At 35.5% G+C, this 13899-nt stretch overlaps 2 non-coding genes and 1 pseudogene across 2 annotated transcripts; all 3 read left to right on the forward strand.

Moving 5' to 3' along the window:
- Positions 1–12133: 12133 nt before the first annotated feature.
- On the forward strand, positions 12134–12252 carry LOC142509328 (5S ribosomal RNA). The gene has a single exon (XR_012807507.1). It is a non-coding gene; the product is annotated as a 5S ribosomal RNA (ribosomal RNA).
- A 678-nt stretch (positions 12253–12930) lies between these two features.
- On the forward strand, positions 12931–13049 carry LOC142512298 (5S ribosomal RNA; annotated as a pseudogene).
- Positions 13050–13720: 671 nt separating this feature from the next.
- On the forward strand, positions 13721–13839 carry LOC142512525 (5S ribosomal RNA). Its single transcript, XR_012808850.1, has one exon. It is a non-coding gene; the product is annotated as a 5S ribosomal RNA (ribosomal RNA).
- The last annotated feature ends 60 nt before the right edge of the window (positions 13840–13899 follow it).

The raw sequence follows: 13899 nt of genomic DNA on the forward strand, positions 1-13899 counted from the left end.
ACGTGATGATTTTAAGATTTTTATTAGTTTATGTTTTCGTATGATTGTAGATGAGTTTGGTATTTTTTACTGTCAAATTATTACGATTATTTTAAATGTTATTTCGAAAATGCGAGCTTTTATTTAAAAAAAATGTCCAGAATTTTAAAAATGAGTGAGACGTTACAGTTGGTATCAGAGGAAGGGCCATGTATAGGGTTGTGCCACCGCCAGTTTCTGCAGCTCAGTCTTCAAGCCTCAAGTCTCGAAGCTTTTATGATTTCAATGTTTTCAATGTTTTACTCATATCACCTGCATGTTAACATGATTTACGCTTTATGATGATTTATGGTATATGTTTAACTGCTTTTATGATTTAAGGATTTACTGTTTTAAAAACTAGATTAAATTGCATGTTGGTTACGTTTGGAATTGGACGTGTCTAAGAATTCGAATATTGGTCTTTAGGAGAAGTGGATAATGATTTGATTATACCGATTTTTAGGTTAGAAGTACTGATGTTCTACTCTTTGGGGTAATAAGTTAATCTTGAAAGTTATGAATGCTTTTGGGACTTGTAGAATTTCGAAATTATTGATAGTTCGTGGTTGCTAGTTGAATTAATTTTTGATGAATCCATACAAGGATTAATGATTCGAAAACTACGACGATCTTTGTAAGTATAAAAACGTAGAATTTATTTAGGATGCATGCTCTACCTAATGGGACCTAAGGATTTAATTGAATTGATTGAGAATTTAAAGGACCTAATTGTAAACCAATAATTGAGGACCTGAGTGCAACAATAAAATTCTAAGGGACTATTTCGAATTTACCAAACTTTGGGATTAAATTTTTAGTTTTGAGAATTTTAAGGTTTAATGAGGCCAAGTCGAAAATTTTATGGAAAAAAAATGCAAATTTCGAGGAGTTATAAAGCCAAAATTGTAATCTTTGACAATTTTAAGGACCAAATTGTAAATTTTGAAATTTTGAGGATTAAAATTCGAACTTTTGAGGAACACTTGGGTAAAATCAGTAATTTTCAGGTTATGAGAATTGATCTTGGGTCTAATAAAGTTAAGATTATTGAATTTTATGTTACGAGAACCTATAAAATGGGATTAGGAACGCCAAGAACTTATGGGTAATTTTTGGATTCTCGAGATTAAGAACAAATTCGGATAATATTCGAGGAAAGTAAGAACTAATTTTGAAATTTTTAAGAAATTTAGGGATTTGTTTAGCAGTAAGTGAGAATTGAATGGTTTAAATGATAAGACTTTTCGGTTATTTGAGCTTGAAGAGATAATTAGAACTTGGTTATAATCTGGGTTATAATGTAATAAGGAATGACAATCAAGGGCATTGTAGGATGATTCAATATTGGGCTTGAAAATCTAAATGTTAATGGAATAAGACAATGGAAAAAATTAAGAATTTAGAGTGATAACAATTTAAGGTAAAGTGATCATTTAGTCAAGTTACAAGATTAGACATTAAGTTAACTTATTTTTGAGGACTTAAGGTTTGATGTAGCATAAGTTTTAATCATCTTAAGAGTTAAAATTATATCTTTGTTGGAATTTAATTTTTCTAGAAAGTTGGGTATGTTTGATGGTTAGGTTACTCGATAGATGCATGTAAGAATTGAGGTAGACACCTCGTCTTGAGGAATTTTTGGTAAGTTATTAAGAAACTTGAGAATAAGTGAATATTTGTTGGAATTATGTTATCTAATACTATTTGGGTCGCGTAAGCTTGAATTTTAAGTTTATGGAATACGTGTTCATACGAAAATTTTGGGTGAAAAAATAATAATAATAATAATAAAAAAGAATTAGTTGTGTTCAACATAAGTTATCAATGATATATAGAGTGATAGTTGTTATTAGAGTTAGTCTAAGGCTCCCATGGGATGACTTAATAAGTTTTATACGCTAGTATGTATGAAGCATTGAGAATATAAGAATGCAACATTCATTTCAACGAGGAAAGTCCAAGGGCCTTAAGCCTCAACTAAATTGTAATTGGGAAGAAAATAGTTTAAGCATGTGATTGATGATAGAAGTGTTTTATTAATTAGGTAGAAGAAGTTCGATAGTTTTATGGATTAACGCTACTCGAATTTAAAGATTTGCAACAATTTAATATTTGGGATGTACTTGTAAATAATTAAGTTACGTAAGTTTGGTGCTATAAGATAAAGATTCGATTCAAGGATCTTAGGCGAATATCATTATGGGTTTGAGATAAGGTTTAACTTTTAAGTGTATCACCGAAGATATAAGTCGATCAGTAAAATCTTGGTGTTAAGATTTCTTAAGTTGCATAAATGATAATGTAATAAGTTGATGAACATTACGGGTATATATAAGAAAAGTAAGACGCAATAAAATTCGAACTGCCATTTCTAATATTGGGAAGTTTGAGAAAAGTCGGAATTTGAGGCATGAGTAGAATAGAACTAAGTCGCAATAAGTCGTTCTAGGTTGCAATTCGCAAATAAGGATTTCAATAGGCAAAATAATTAGGATTGAGGAGACATAAGTACATCATAAGATTTATTATTTATTACAGTAGCGCAGCGGAAACGTGGAATATTGAGATTCTAGAATTAAGAGTCTAAACTTTGGGATTATCAAGGATAAGCGAATTTCGCGGACGAAATTCAATTTAAGAGGGGAAGATTGTAACGTCCCGAAAATCGGAAAGTCCACGTAAACCACATGCATGCAAATTATTAAATTCTTTGGTATTTCATTAAATTCTTTTAAAGCATAAAATGTATTTTTATTTTATTAAATTGTGTTTAATTATTTTTATGCATTTTATGCATAATTCATGCATGGTAGAATTTATTCCATACATTTTATAAGTTCATGCATTAAGGTTTTTAAGTTGCATTTCGCTCTCGAACGAGGATCAGAGACCGGAGAATTTTCAAGAAAATTATTTTTACTACACGATTAAGTTCTATTAATTAATATAAGATGTTTTAAAGGTATTTTTCAAGAATTGAGATTTATTGGTTTTTATCCGCAGAATTTTATTTTTACCCGGTAAGCAAATTTTATCGAATCGGGGGATTTTTGAGGGTTCGGCTATATTTTCAAAAACTTTACCACGAAATATTTTTCGGGAGTGTGTTTGGACTTAATGAGACTACTTTTAAGCTTTTGGGCTTAAAATCCTTTTTAAATCTTTAATTAACAACTTATGGCCTATTATGTTTTAATTAACTACATAATAAATCCCTAAGGACCCACTACACCTAACATTACCCTCCCCAATCAGCCGACACCCTCAATCCCATCTCAACATTTTCATAGAAATCCCAGCAGCTGAAAGCACGGCCATTTCCATTCAAGGCGTAAGAAAATTCTCCGACTTGATTCCCGACGCTCGTTCTTTCGGTTTTCTTGCGAAATATTTTCACCAGGCACGCTCTATATCATTCTTCTGCATCATACACGTTTTATATACTGAGTTTGGTGTTCATGCATGAAAAGTTTCGATCCAAGCTTGTCTATGGAAGATCTTTGATTTTCTTGTGTTTATTGCATTCTTTTTGTTTCAAGTCTCACATTTTCTTGAATTGTGCAAGGAGGGCTGCCGTTTTGTTGATGCTAAGGGACTGTTTAGAGCAGGTTAGTGGAGTCATGAGGCTGGTGTAAGGTTTGGTAGGTTTGAGTGAAGGCCGAGATGTGTAGCGGCTTGGGGTTTCTCGTTTCTTTGTCTAGATCGGTGGGTAGGTGAAGTCTGGTGGTGCAAGGGCGTACTCTAGACCTTGAATAGATCTGGTGGGTCTGAACCATGGTCTGGAAATGCACGAACGCTGCTGGTCTTGTCCTAGAAGCCGCAAGGGAAGAGTTGGACGAGTTGGGTTCGATTGGTGTTGTGGGGGAGTGTAGCGATAGGTGATCTACGCCTGATGCATGAGGCTGATGGCGTGGGTGCAGTAGGTTCAGGGGAGCCCTATGGTGGTCTAGGAAATGCTGAGACGTGCCTGGTTCCATCGGTGTTGGGCTAAGACGCGAGAATAGGGAGGGTAGTGTTAGTAGGGTAGGCGAAAGGGGAAGAGGCTGATTTCCAGCATCTTGTAAGGCCTGATCGAATGGTTTAAGCGACGGGTCTGGATGTTTATAAGGCCTTTTAAGTGTTATTAGGTGTGGTAAAAAGTTGGGAAAAATACGGTTAAGTTTCGAGTCGATTCGGCTTTTAAAACCGGGACACCGGTCCAAGTTTTAAAACAATTCAGTTAAGTTATAGAATGGGCTCGAGTTTACGTCTAGGGATGCTTTTAAATATGTTTTGGGATATTTAAGGAATTTGGTAAGCTTCGGATCAAAATAATGAGTTTTAGATTTATCCGGGATTTAGTCGCAACACGAAACGTTAATTACAGAATTAATTGAAACGCTAGATTAAGCTTAATTAAATTATGAAAAATTATATTAAAGTCAAATAATTATAAGAAGTCTAAGTTTTTAATGTGGGAATTTTATGCTAAGGTTTGGTTTAATTCGGGATTAAAGCGCGTTAATATGTTATGTTTAAAAATTAATTTAAAATTCATCGATTTAAGCCAAATAAAAATATGGGAAAATTTTTGTAGGCTTAAATAATTATTTGAGGACATGTTAGAGTCAATGGAATTAAGAAAATGTCAAAAACGTGAAATTTTACGTCTAAGGACAAAATGGTAATTTTTGGGTTTCTAGGGGCAAAATGGTCATTTTGCATCCGGGGTTAGATGTTGGTCCTGGCAGCGCCATGAGCACAAATTTACTATATTTTAAAGTTTTATGCATCATGATCACGATTTTTTAAGATTTTATGAAAATATACGTTGCATGATTGGTTTAAAGGAAAAATTACGTATATGCATGTTTTATTAAGTGGTGAATATCATGATGTTTTTGAAGGATGGGAGTTGGTTGTGACTGACGATGTATATGTATACGATGATAGGATTGGAGATATCGTGAGGGAAAAGGCCCTAGAGGGAGCCCGTTTACGGGAGAAGGCCCCAGAGGGAGCCCGACGATCGTATTTCCATTGACATGATATGAGATATGATGAGCTGAGGCCAAGGCTCAGTGGACGGGTAATGCTGTCGCTGATGTCCCCGCCGCCGGGTACCACGGTTTTATAGATGGATCCATCGATAGAGCTGATACGATAGAGCTGATACGAAAGTCACAACTAATGAACTGAATTCAGTTATAAAAGAAAATGTTTAAGTTTATGATGACATGATTTATACGATATGATTTGATACGACATGTTTATATTCATGTTTTAAAGTTTATGAAAGGTATGTTGGCATTATGATTTTACAATACACGTTTATGTTATGCTTTAAGTTCATGAAAGATATGTTGAGTATGTTATTTTTCACTACTGTGTGCTATGTATATGTTACTTGTTATTCCTGGTATAGGTGTGTTGATTCTTTAGACTCACTAGGCGTGTGTGATGCAGGTGAGCTAATGTTGAGGAGACTATAGGTGCCGAACTCTGAGTAGGCAGACCTGGTGCGATGACACGACCCGAGGACCACATGTTTTCCGCATTACGATTTATGAGATTGAGAGGAAATGAATATTTTCACACGTTGATGATTTTAAGATTTTTATTAGTTTATGTTTTCGTATGATTGTAGATGAGTTTGGTTATTTTTTTACTGTCAAATTATTACGATTATTTTAAATGTTATTTCGAAAATGCGAGCTTTTATTTAAAAAAAATGTCCTGTAGAATTTTAAAAATGAGTGAGACGTTACAGTTGGTATCAGAGGAAGGGCCATGTATAGGGTTGTGCCACCGCCAGTTTCTGCAGCTCAGTCTTCAAGCCTCAAGTCTCGAAGCTTTTATGATTTCAATGTTTTCAATGTTTTACTCATATCACCTGCATGTTAACATGATTTACGCTTTATGATGATTATGGTATATGTTAACTGCTTTTATGATTTAAGGATTTACTGTTTTAAAAACTAGATAAACTGCATGTTGGTTACGTTTGGAATTGGACGTGTCTAAGAATTCGAATATTGTCTTTAGGAGAAGTGGATAATGATTTGATTATACCGATTTTTAGGTTAGAAGTACTGATGTTCTACTCTTTGGGGTAATAAGTTAATCTTGAAAGTTATGAATGCTTTTGGGACTTGTAGAATTTCTAAGAAATTATTGATAGTTCGTGGTTGCTAGTTGAATTAATTTTTGATGAATCCATACAAGGATTAATGATTCGAAAACTACGACGATCTTTGTAAGTATAAAAACGTAGAATTTATTTAGGATGCATGCTCTACCTAATGGGACCTAAGGATTAATTGAATTGATTGAGAATTTAAAGGACCTAATTGTAATAGCCAATAATTGAGGACCTGAGTGCAACAATAAAATTCTAAGGGACTATTTCGAATTTACCAAACTTTGGGATTAAATTTTTAGTTTTGAGAATTTTAAGGTTTAATGAGGCCAAGTCGAAAATTTTATGGAAAAAAAATGCAAATTTCGAGGAGTTATAAAGCCAAAATTGTAATCTTTGACAATTTTAAAGACCAAATTGTAAATTTTGAAATTTTGAGGATTAAAATTCGAACTTTTGAGGAACACTTGGGTAAAATCAGTAATTTTCGAGGTTATGAGAATTGATCTTGGGTCTAATAAAGTTAAGATTATTGAATTTTATGTTACGAGAAACCTATAAAATGGGATTAGGAACGCCAAGAACTTATGGGTAATTTTTGGATTCTCGAGATTAAGAACAAATTCGGATAATATTCGAGGAAAGTAAGAACTAATTTTGAAATTTTTAAGAAATTTAGGGATTTGTTTAGCAGTAAGTGAGAATTGAATGGTTTAAATGATAAGACTTTTCGGTTATTTGAGCTTGAAGAGATAATTAGAACTTGGTTATAATCTGGGTTATAATGTAATAAGGAATGACAATCAAGGGCATTGTAGGATGATTCAATATTGGGCTTGAAAATCTAAATGTTAATGGAATAAGACAATGGAAAAAAATTAAGAATTTAGAGTAATAACAATTTAAGGTAAAGTGATCATTTAGTCAAGTTACAATATTAGACATTAAGTTAACTTATTTTTGAGGACTTAAGGTTTGATGTAGCATAAGTTTTAATCATGATCTTAAGAGTTAAAATTATATCTTTGTTGGAATTTAATTTTTCTAGAAAGTTGGGTATGTTTGATGGTTAGGTTACTCGATAGATGCATGTAAGAATTGAGGTACACACCTCGTCTTGAGGAATTTTTGGTAAGTTATTAAGAAACTTGAGAATAAGTGAATATGTGTGTTGGAATTATGTTATCTAATACTATTTGGGTCGCGTAAGCTTGAATTTTAAGTTTATGGAATACGTGTTCATACGAAAATTTTGGGTGAAAAAATAATAATAATAATAATAAAAGAATAGTTGTGTTCAACATAAGTTATCAATTAATGAATATTAAGATTTTTATCGAGTGAGAAATCTAAAAAGCTTGATATGGGGATTCTAGAACTCTATGGAGTATAAGTGAAGTTGATTTATTAGAGTTAGTCTAAGGCTCCCATGGGATGACTTAATAAGTTTTATACGCTAGTATGTATGAAGCATTGAGAATACGTAAGAATGCAACATTCATTTCAACGAGGAAAGTCCAAGGGCCTTAAGCCTCAACTAAATTGTAATTGGGAAGAAAATAGTTTAAGCATGTGATTGATGATAGAAGTGTTTTATTAATTAGGTAGAAGTTCGATAGTTTTATGGATTAACGCTACTCGAATTAAAGATTTGCAACAATTTAATATTTGGATGTACTTGTAAATAATTAAGTTACGTAAGTTTGGTGCTATAAGATAAAGATTCGATTCAAGGATCTTAGGCGAATATCATTATGGGCTTTAGATAAGGTTTAACTTTTAAGTGTATCACCGAAGATATAAGTCGATCAGTAAAATCTTGGTGTTAAAATTTCTTAAGTTGCATAAATGATAATGTAATAAGTTGATGAACATTACGGGTATAGTATAAGAAAAGTAAGACGAAATAAAATTCGAACTGCCATTTCTAATATTGGGAAGTTTGAGAAAAGTCGGAATTTGAGGCATGAGTAGAATAGAACTAAGTCGCAATAAGTCGTTCTAGGTTGCAATTCGCAAATAAGGATTTCAATAGGCAAAATAATTAGGATTGAGGAGACATAAGTACATCCTAAGATTTATTATTTTATTACAGTAGCGCAGCGGAAACATGGAATATTGAGGTTATAGAATTAAGAGTCTAAACTTTGTGATTATCAAGGATAAGCGAATTTCGCGGACGAAATTCAATTTAAGGGGGGAAGATTGTAACGTCCCGAAAATCGGAAAGTCCACGTAAACCACATGCATGCAAATTATTAAATTCTTTGGTATTTCATTAAATTCTTTTAAAGCATAAAATTTATTTTTATTTTATTAAATTGTGTTTAATTATTTTTATGCATTTTATGCATAATTCATGCATGGTAGAATTTATTCCATACATTTTATAAGTTCATGCATTAAGGTTTTTAAGTTGCATTTCGCTCTCGAACGAGGATCAGAGACCGGAGAATTTTCAAAAAATTATTTTTATTACACGATTAAGTTCTATTAATTAATATAAGATGTTTTAAAGGTATTTTTCAAGAATTGAGATTTATTTGGTATTTTTATCCGCAGAATTTTATTTTTACCCGGTAAGCAAATTTTATCGAATCGGGGGATTTTTTGAGGGTTCGGCTAATATTTTAAAAAAATTTACACCACGAAATATTTTTCGGGAGTGTGTTTGGACTTAATGAGACTACTTTTAAGCTTGTTGGGCTTAAAATCCTTTTTAAATCTTTAATTAACAACTTATGGCCTATTATATTTTAATTAACTACATAATAAATCCCTAAGGACCCACTACACCTAACATTACCCTTCCCAATCAGCCGACACCCTCAATCCCATCTCAACATTTTCATAGAAATCCCAGCAGCTGAAAGCACGGCCATTTCCATTCAAGGCGTAAGAAAATTCTCCGACTTGATTCCCGACGCTCGTTCTTCGGTTTTCTTGCGAAATATTTTCACCAGGCACGCTCTATATCATTCTTCTGCATCATACACGTTTTATATACTGAGTTTGGTGTTCATGCATGAAAAGTATCGATCCAAGCTTGTCTATGGAAGATCTTTGATTTTCTTGTGTTTATTGCATTCTTTTTGTTTCAAGTCTCACATTTTCTTGAATTGTGCAAGGAGGCTGCCGTTTTTTTTTTGATGCTAAGGGACTGTTTAGAGCAGGTTAGTGGAGTCATGAGGCTGGTGTAAGGTTCGGTAGGTTTGGAGTGAAGGCCGAGATGTGTAGCGGCTTGGGGTTTCTCGTTTTCTTTGTCTAGATCGGTGGGTAGGTGAAGTCTGGTGGTGCAAGGGCGACTCTAGACCTTGAATAGACTCTGGTGGGTCTTAACCATGGTCTGGAAATGCACGAACGCTGCTGGTCTTGTCCTAGAAGCCGCAAGGGAAGAGTTGGACGAGTTGGGTTCGATTGGTGTTGTGGGGAGTGTAGCGATAGGGTGATCTACGCCTGATGCATGAGGCTGATGGCGTGGGTGCAGTAGGTTCAGGGAGCCCTATGGTGGTCTAGGAAAGGCTGATACGTGCCTGGTTCCATCGGTGTTGGGCTAAGACGCGAGAATAGGGAGGTAGTGTAGTAGGGTAGGCGAAAGGGGAAGAGGCTGATTTCCAGCATCTTGTAAGGCCTGATCGAATGGTTTAAGCGACGGGTCTGGATGTTTATAAGGCCTTTTAAGTGTTTATTAGGTGTGGTAAAAAGTTGGGAAAAATACGGTTAAGTTTCGAGTCGATTCGGCTTAAAACCGGGACACCGGTCCAAGTTTTAAAACAATTCGGTTAAGTTATAAAATGGGCTCGAGTTTACGTCTAGGGATGCTTTTAAATATGTTTTGGGATATTTTAAGGAATTTGGTAAGCTTTAGGATCAAAATAATGAGTTTTGGATTTATCCGGGATTTAGTCGCAACACGAAACGTTAATTACAGAATTAATTGAAACGCTAGATTTAAGCTTAATTAAATTATGAAAAATTATATTTAAAGTCAAATTATTATAAGAAATCTAAGTTTTTAATTTGGGAATTTTATGCTAAGGTTTGGTTTAATTCGGGATTAAAGCGCGTTAATATGTTATGTTTAAAAATTAATTTAAAATTCATCGATTTAAGCCAAATAAAAATATGGGAAAATTTTTGTAGGCTTAAATAATTATTTGGGACATGTTAGATTAAATGGAATTAAGAAAATGTCATACGTCTAAGGGCAAAATGGTAATTTTTGGGTTTCTAGGGGCAAAATGGTCATTTTGCACCCGGGGTTAGATGTTGGTCCTGGCAGCGCCATGAGCACAAATTTACTATATTTTAAAGTTTTATGCATCATGATCACGATTTTTAATATTTATGAAAATATACGTTGCATTCTTGGTTTAAAGGAAAATTACGTATATGCATGTTTTTATTAAGTGGTGAATATCATGATGTTTTTGAAGGATGGGAGTTGGTTGTGACTGACGATGTATATGTATACGATGATAGGATTGGAGATATCGTGAGGGAAAAGGCCCTAGAGGGAGCCCGTTTACGGGAGAAGGCCCCAGAGGGAGCCCGACGATCGTATTTCCATTGACATGATATGAGATATGATGAGCTGAGGCCAAGGCTCAGTGGACGGGTAATGCTGTCGCTGATGTCCCCGCCGCCGGGTACCACGGTTTTATAGATGGATCCATCGATAGAGCTGATAAGATAGAGCTGATACGAAAGTCACAACTAATAAACTGAATTCAGTTAAAAAGAAAATGTTTAAGTTTATGATGACATGATTTAATACGATATGATTTGATACGACATGTTTATATCATGTTTTAAAGTTTATGAAAGGTATGTTGGCATTATGATTTTACAATACACGTTTATGTTATGCTTTTAAGTTCATGAAAGATATGTTGAGTATGTTATTTTTCACTACTGTGTGCTATGTATATGTACTTGTTATTCCTGGTATAGGTGTGTTGATTCTTTAGACTCACTAGGCATGTGTGATGCAGGTGAGCTAAATGTTGAGGAGACTATAGGTGCCGAACTCTGAGTAGGCAGACCTAGTGCGATGACACGACCCGAGGACCACATGTTTTCCGCATTACGATTTATGAGATTAGGAGGAAATGAATATTTTCACACGTTGATGATTTTAAGATTTTTATTAGTTTATGTTTTCGTATGATTGTAGATGAGTTTGGTTATTTTTTTACTGTCAAATTATTACGATTATTTTAAATGTTATTTCGAAAATGCGAGCTTTTATTTAAAAAAAATGTCCAGTGGAATTTTAAAAATGAGTGAGACGTTACAGTGCGTGTTGCACCCCTTTTCGTGTTTTTCTATTTTTGATTACTTGTTGACAGACTATTTTCGACTCAAATCATCTGAATCTCGATTGGGACCAGATAAGACATGTGAAAGCAACGTAGCTCGGACACTGCCGGATTTGGACAAAATTGAAACCTAATTTGATTGAAACGGGCAAACGAACGTGACTCATTACTCCGCAATGAGCTGGCGAGATTTTAGCCGAATTCCTTCTCTAAGACCTCTTAATTTGCGATTTTCCGCTTCTGTTAAGCTTCCGTTTCCTCGAAAAATCCGCTTAGGAAGTCCGAAATTCGATTCCGGTTCCATTTTATCGTATTCAGGCATAATAATAGCTTTACATTCGCTATTTGCTTTTTCTTATTTTTTTCTATTTTCTGGGAACATTTAGCGATTTTTGTTGTCTTGAGCAGGTTTCGTGCGGAAGGGTATGACGCATATTACTCCGGAGATGGCTAACTCGTTAAAAAAAATTATTTCAACTGCTTTATCCATAATTTACGTATACGGTCGTGCAACGAGGACTTACTAGGGAGGTCACCCATCCTAGCTCTGCCATCGCGCCAGAACGCTTAACTTCATGGTTCTGATTGGGCGAGAGCAGTGCCGCGTGTTGTCCATCGCCGCCTACTCCACACGTACTCGAGGGATATAAGAATAAAAATCCCACTCAATGTCGGGTGCGATCATACCAGCACTAATGCACCGGATCCCATCAAAACTCCGAAGTTAAGCGTGCTTTGCCGAGAGCAGCACTAGGATGGGTGATCCCCTGGGAAGTCCTCGTGTTGCACCCCTCTACGTGTTTTTCTATTTTTGATTACTTGTTGACAGAAGATTTTCGGCTTAAATAATCTGAATCTCGATTAGGATTAGATAAGACATGTGAAATCAACTTAGCTCAAGCACTACCGGATTTGGACAAAATTGTAGCCTAATTTGATTGTAAACGGGCAAACGAACAAGACTCATTACTCCACAAGAAGCTGGCGAGATTTTAGCCGAATTCCTTCTCTAGGACCCTCTAATTTGCGATTTTCCGCTTTTGTTAAGCTTTCGTTTCCTCGAGAAATCCGCTTAGGAAGTTCAAAATTCTATTTCGGTTCCATTTTATTGTATCTCACGCATAATAATAGCTTTACATTCACTATTTTCTTCTTCTTATTTTTTTTTCTCTTTTCTGGGAACATTTAGCAATTTTTTTTGTCGTGAGCCGGTTCTGTGCAGAATGGTATAACGCAAATTACTCCGGAGACGGTTAACTCATTAAAAACAATTATTTCGATTGTTTTAGCCATAATTTACGTAAACGGTCGCGACACGTGGGCTGCCAGGGAGGTCACCCATCCTCGCTCTGCCATCGCGCCAGAACGCTTAACTTCATGGTTCTGATTAGGCGAGAGTAGAGCCGAGTGTTTTCTATCACCGCCCGCACGTACTCGAGGGATATAAGAATAAACATCCCACTCAATGTCGGGTGTGATCATACCTGCACTTATGCACCGAATCCCATCAAAACTCTGAAGTTAAGCGTGCTTGGTCAAAAGCAGTACTAGGATGGGTGAACCCCTTGGAATTCCTCGTGTTGCACCCCTTTCTATTTTTGATTACTTGTTGACAGACGATTTTTGGCTCAAATCATCTGAATCTCGATCGGGACCAGATAAGACATGTGAAAACAACGTAGCTCGGACACTGCCGGATTTGGACAAAATTGCAGGCTAATTTAATTGTAAACGGGCAAACGAACGAGACTCATTACTCCGCAATGAGCTGGCGAGATTTTAGCCGAATTCTTTCCCTAAGACACTCTAATTTGCGATTTTCGTTTCTGTTAAGCTTCTGTTTCCTCGAGAAATCCGTTTAGGAAGTCCAAAATTCGATTCCGGTTCCATTTTATCGTATCCCATGTATAATAATAGCTTTACATTCGCTATTTTCTTCTTCTTATTTTTTTTCTATTTTCTGTGAACATTTAGCGATTTTTGTTGTCGTGAGCCGGTTCGGTGCAGAAGGGTATGACGCAGATGACTCCGGAGACGGTTAACTCATTGAAAACAATTATTTCGACTGTTTTAGCTATAATTATGTAAACGGTCGCGACACAAGGACTTCCAAGGGAGGTCACCCATCCTAGCTCTGTCATCGCGCCAGAACGCTTAAATTCATGGTTCTGATTGGGCGAGAGCAGTGCCGCGTGTTGTCCATCGCCGCCAGCTCCACACGTACTCGAGGGATATAAGAATAAACATCCCACTCAATGTCGGGTGCGATCATACCAGCACTAATGCACCGGATCCCATCAGAACTCCGAAGTTAAGCGTGCTTGGACGAGAGCAGTACTAGGATGGGTGACCCTCTTGGAAGTTCTCGTGTTGCACCCCTTTTCGTGTTTTTCTATTTTTGATTACTTGTTGACAGATGATTTTCGGCTCAAATCATCT

This window comes from Primulina tabacum, chromosome 10 (assembly GCF_025594145.1).
Source record: "Primulina tabacum isolate GXHZ01 chromosome 10, ASM2559414v2, whole genome shotgun sequence".
Lineage (NCBI taxonomy): Eukaryota > Viridiplantae > Streptophyta > Magnoliopsida > Lamiales > Gesneriaceae > Primulina > Primulina tabacum.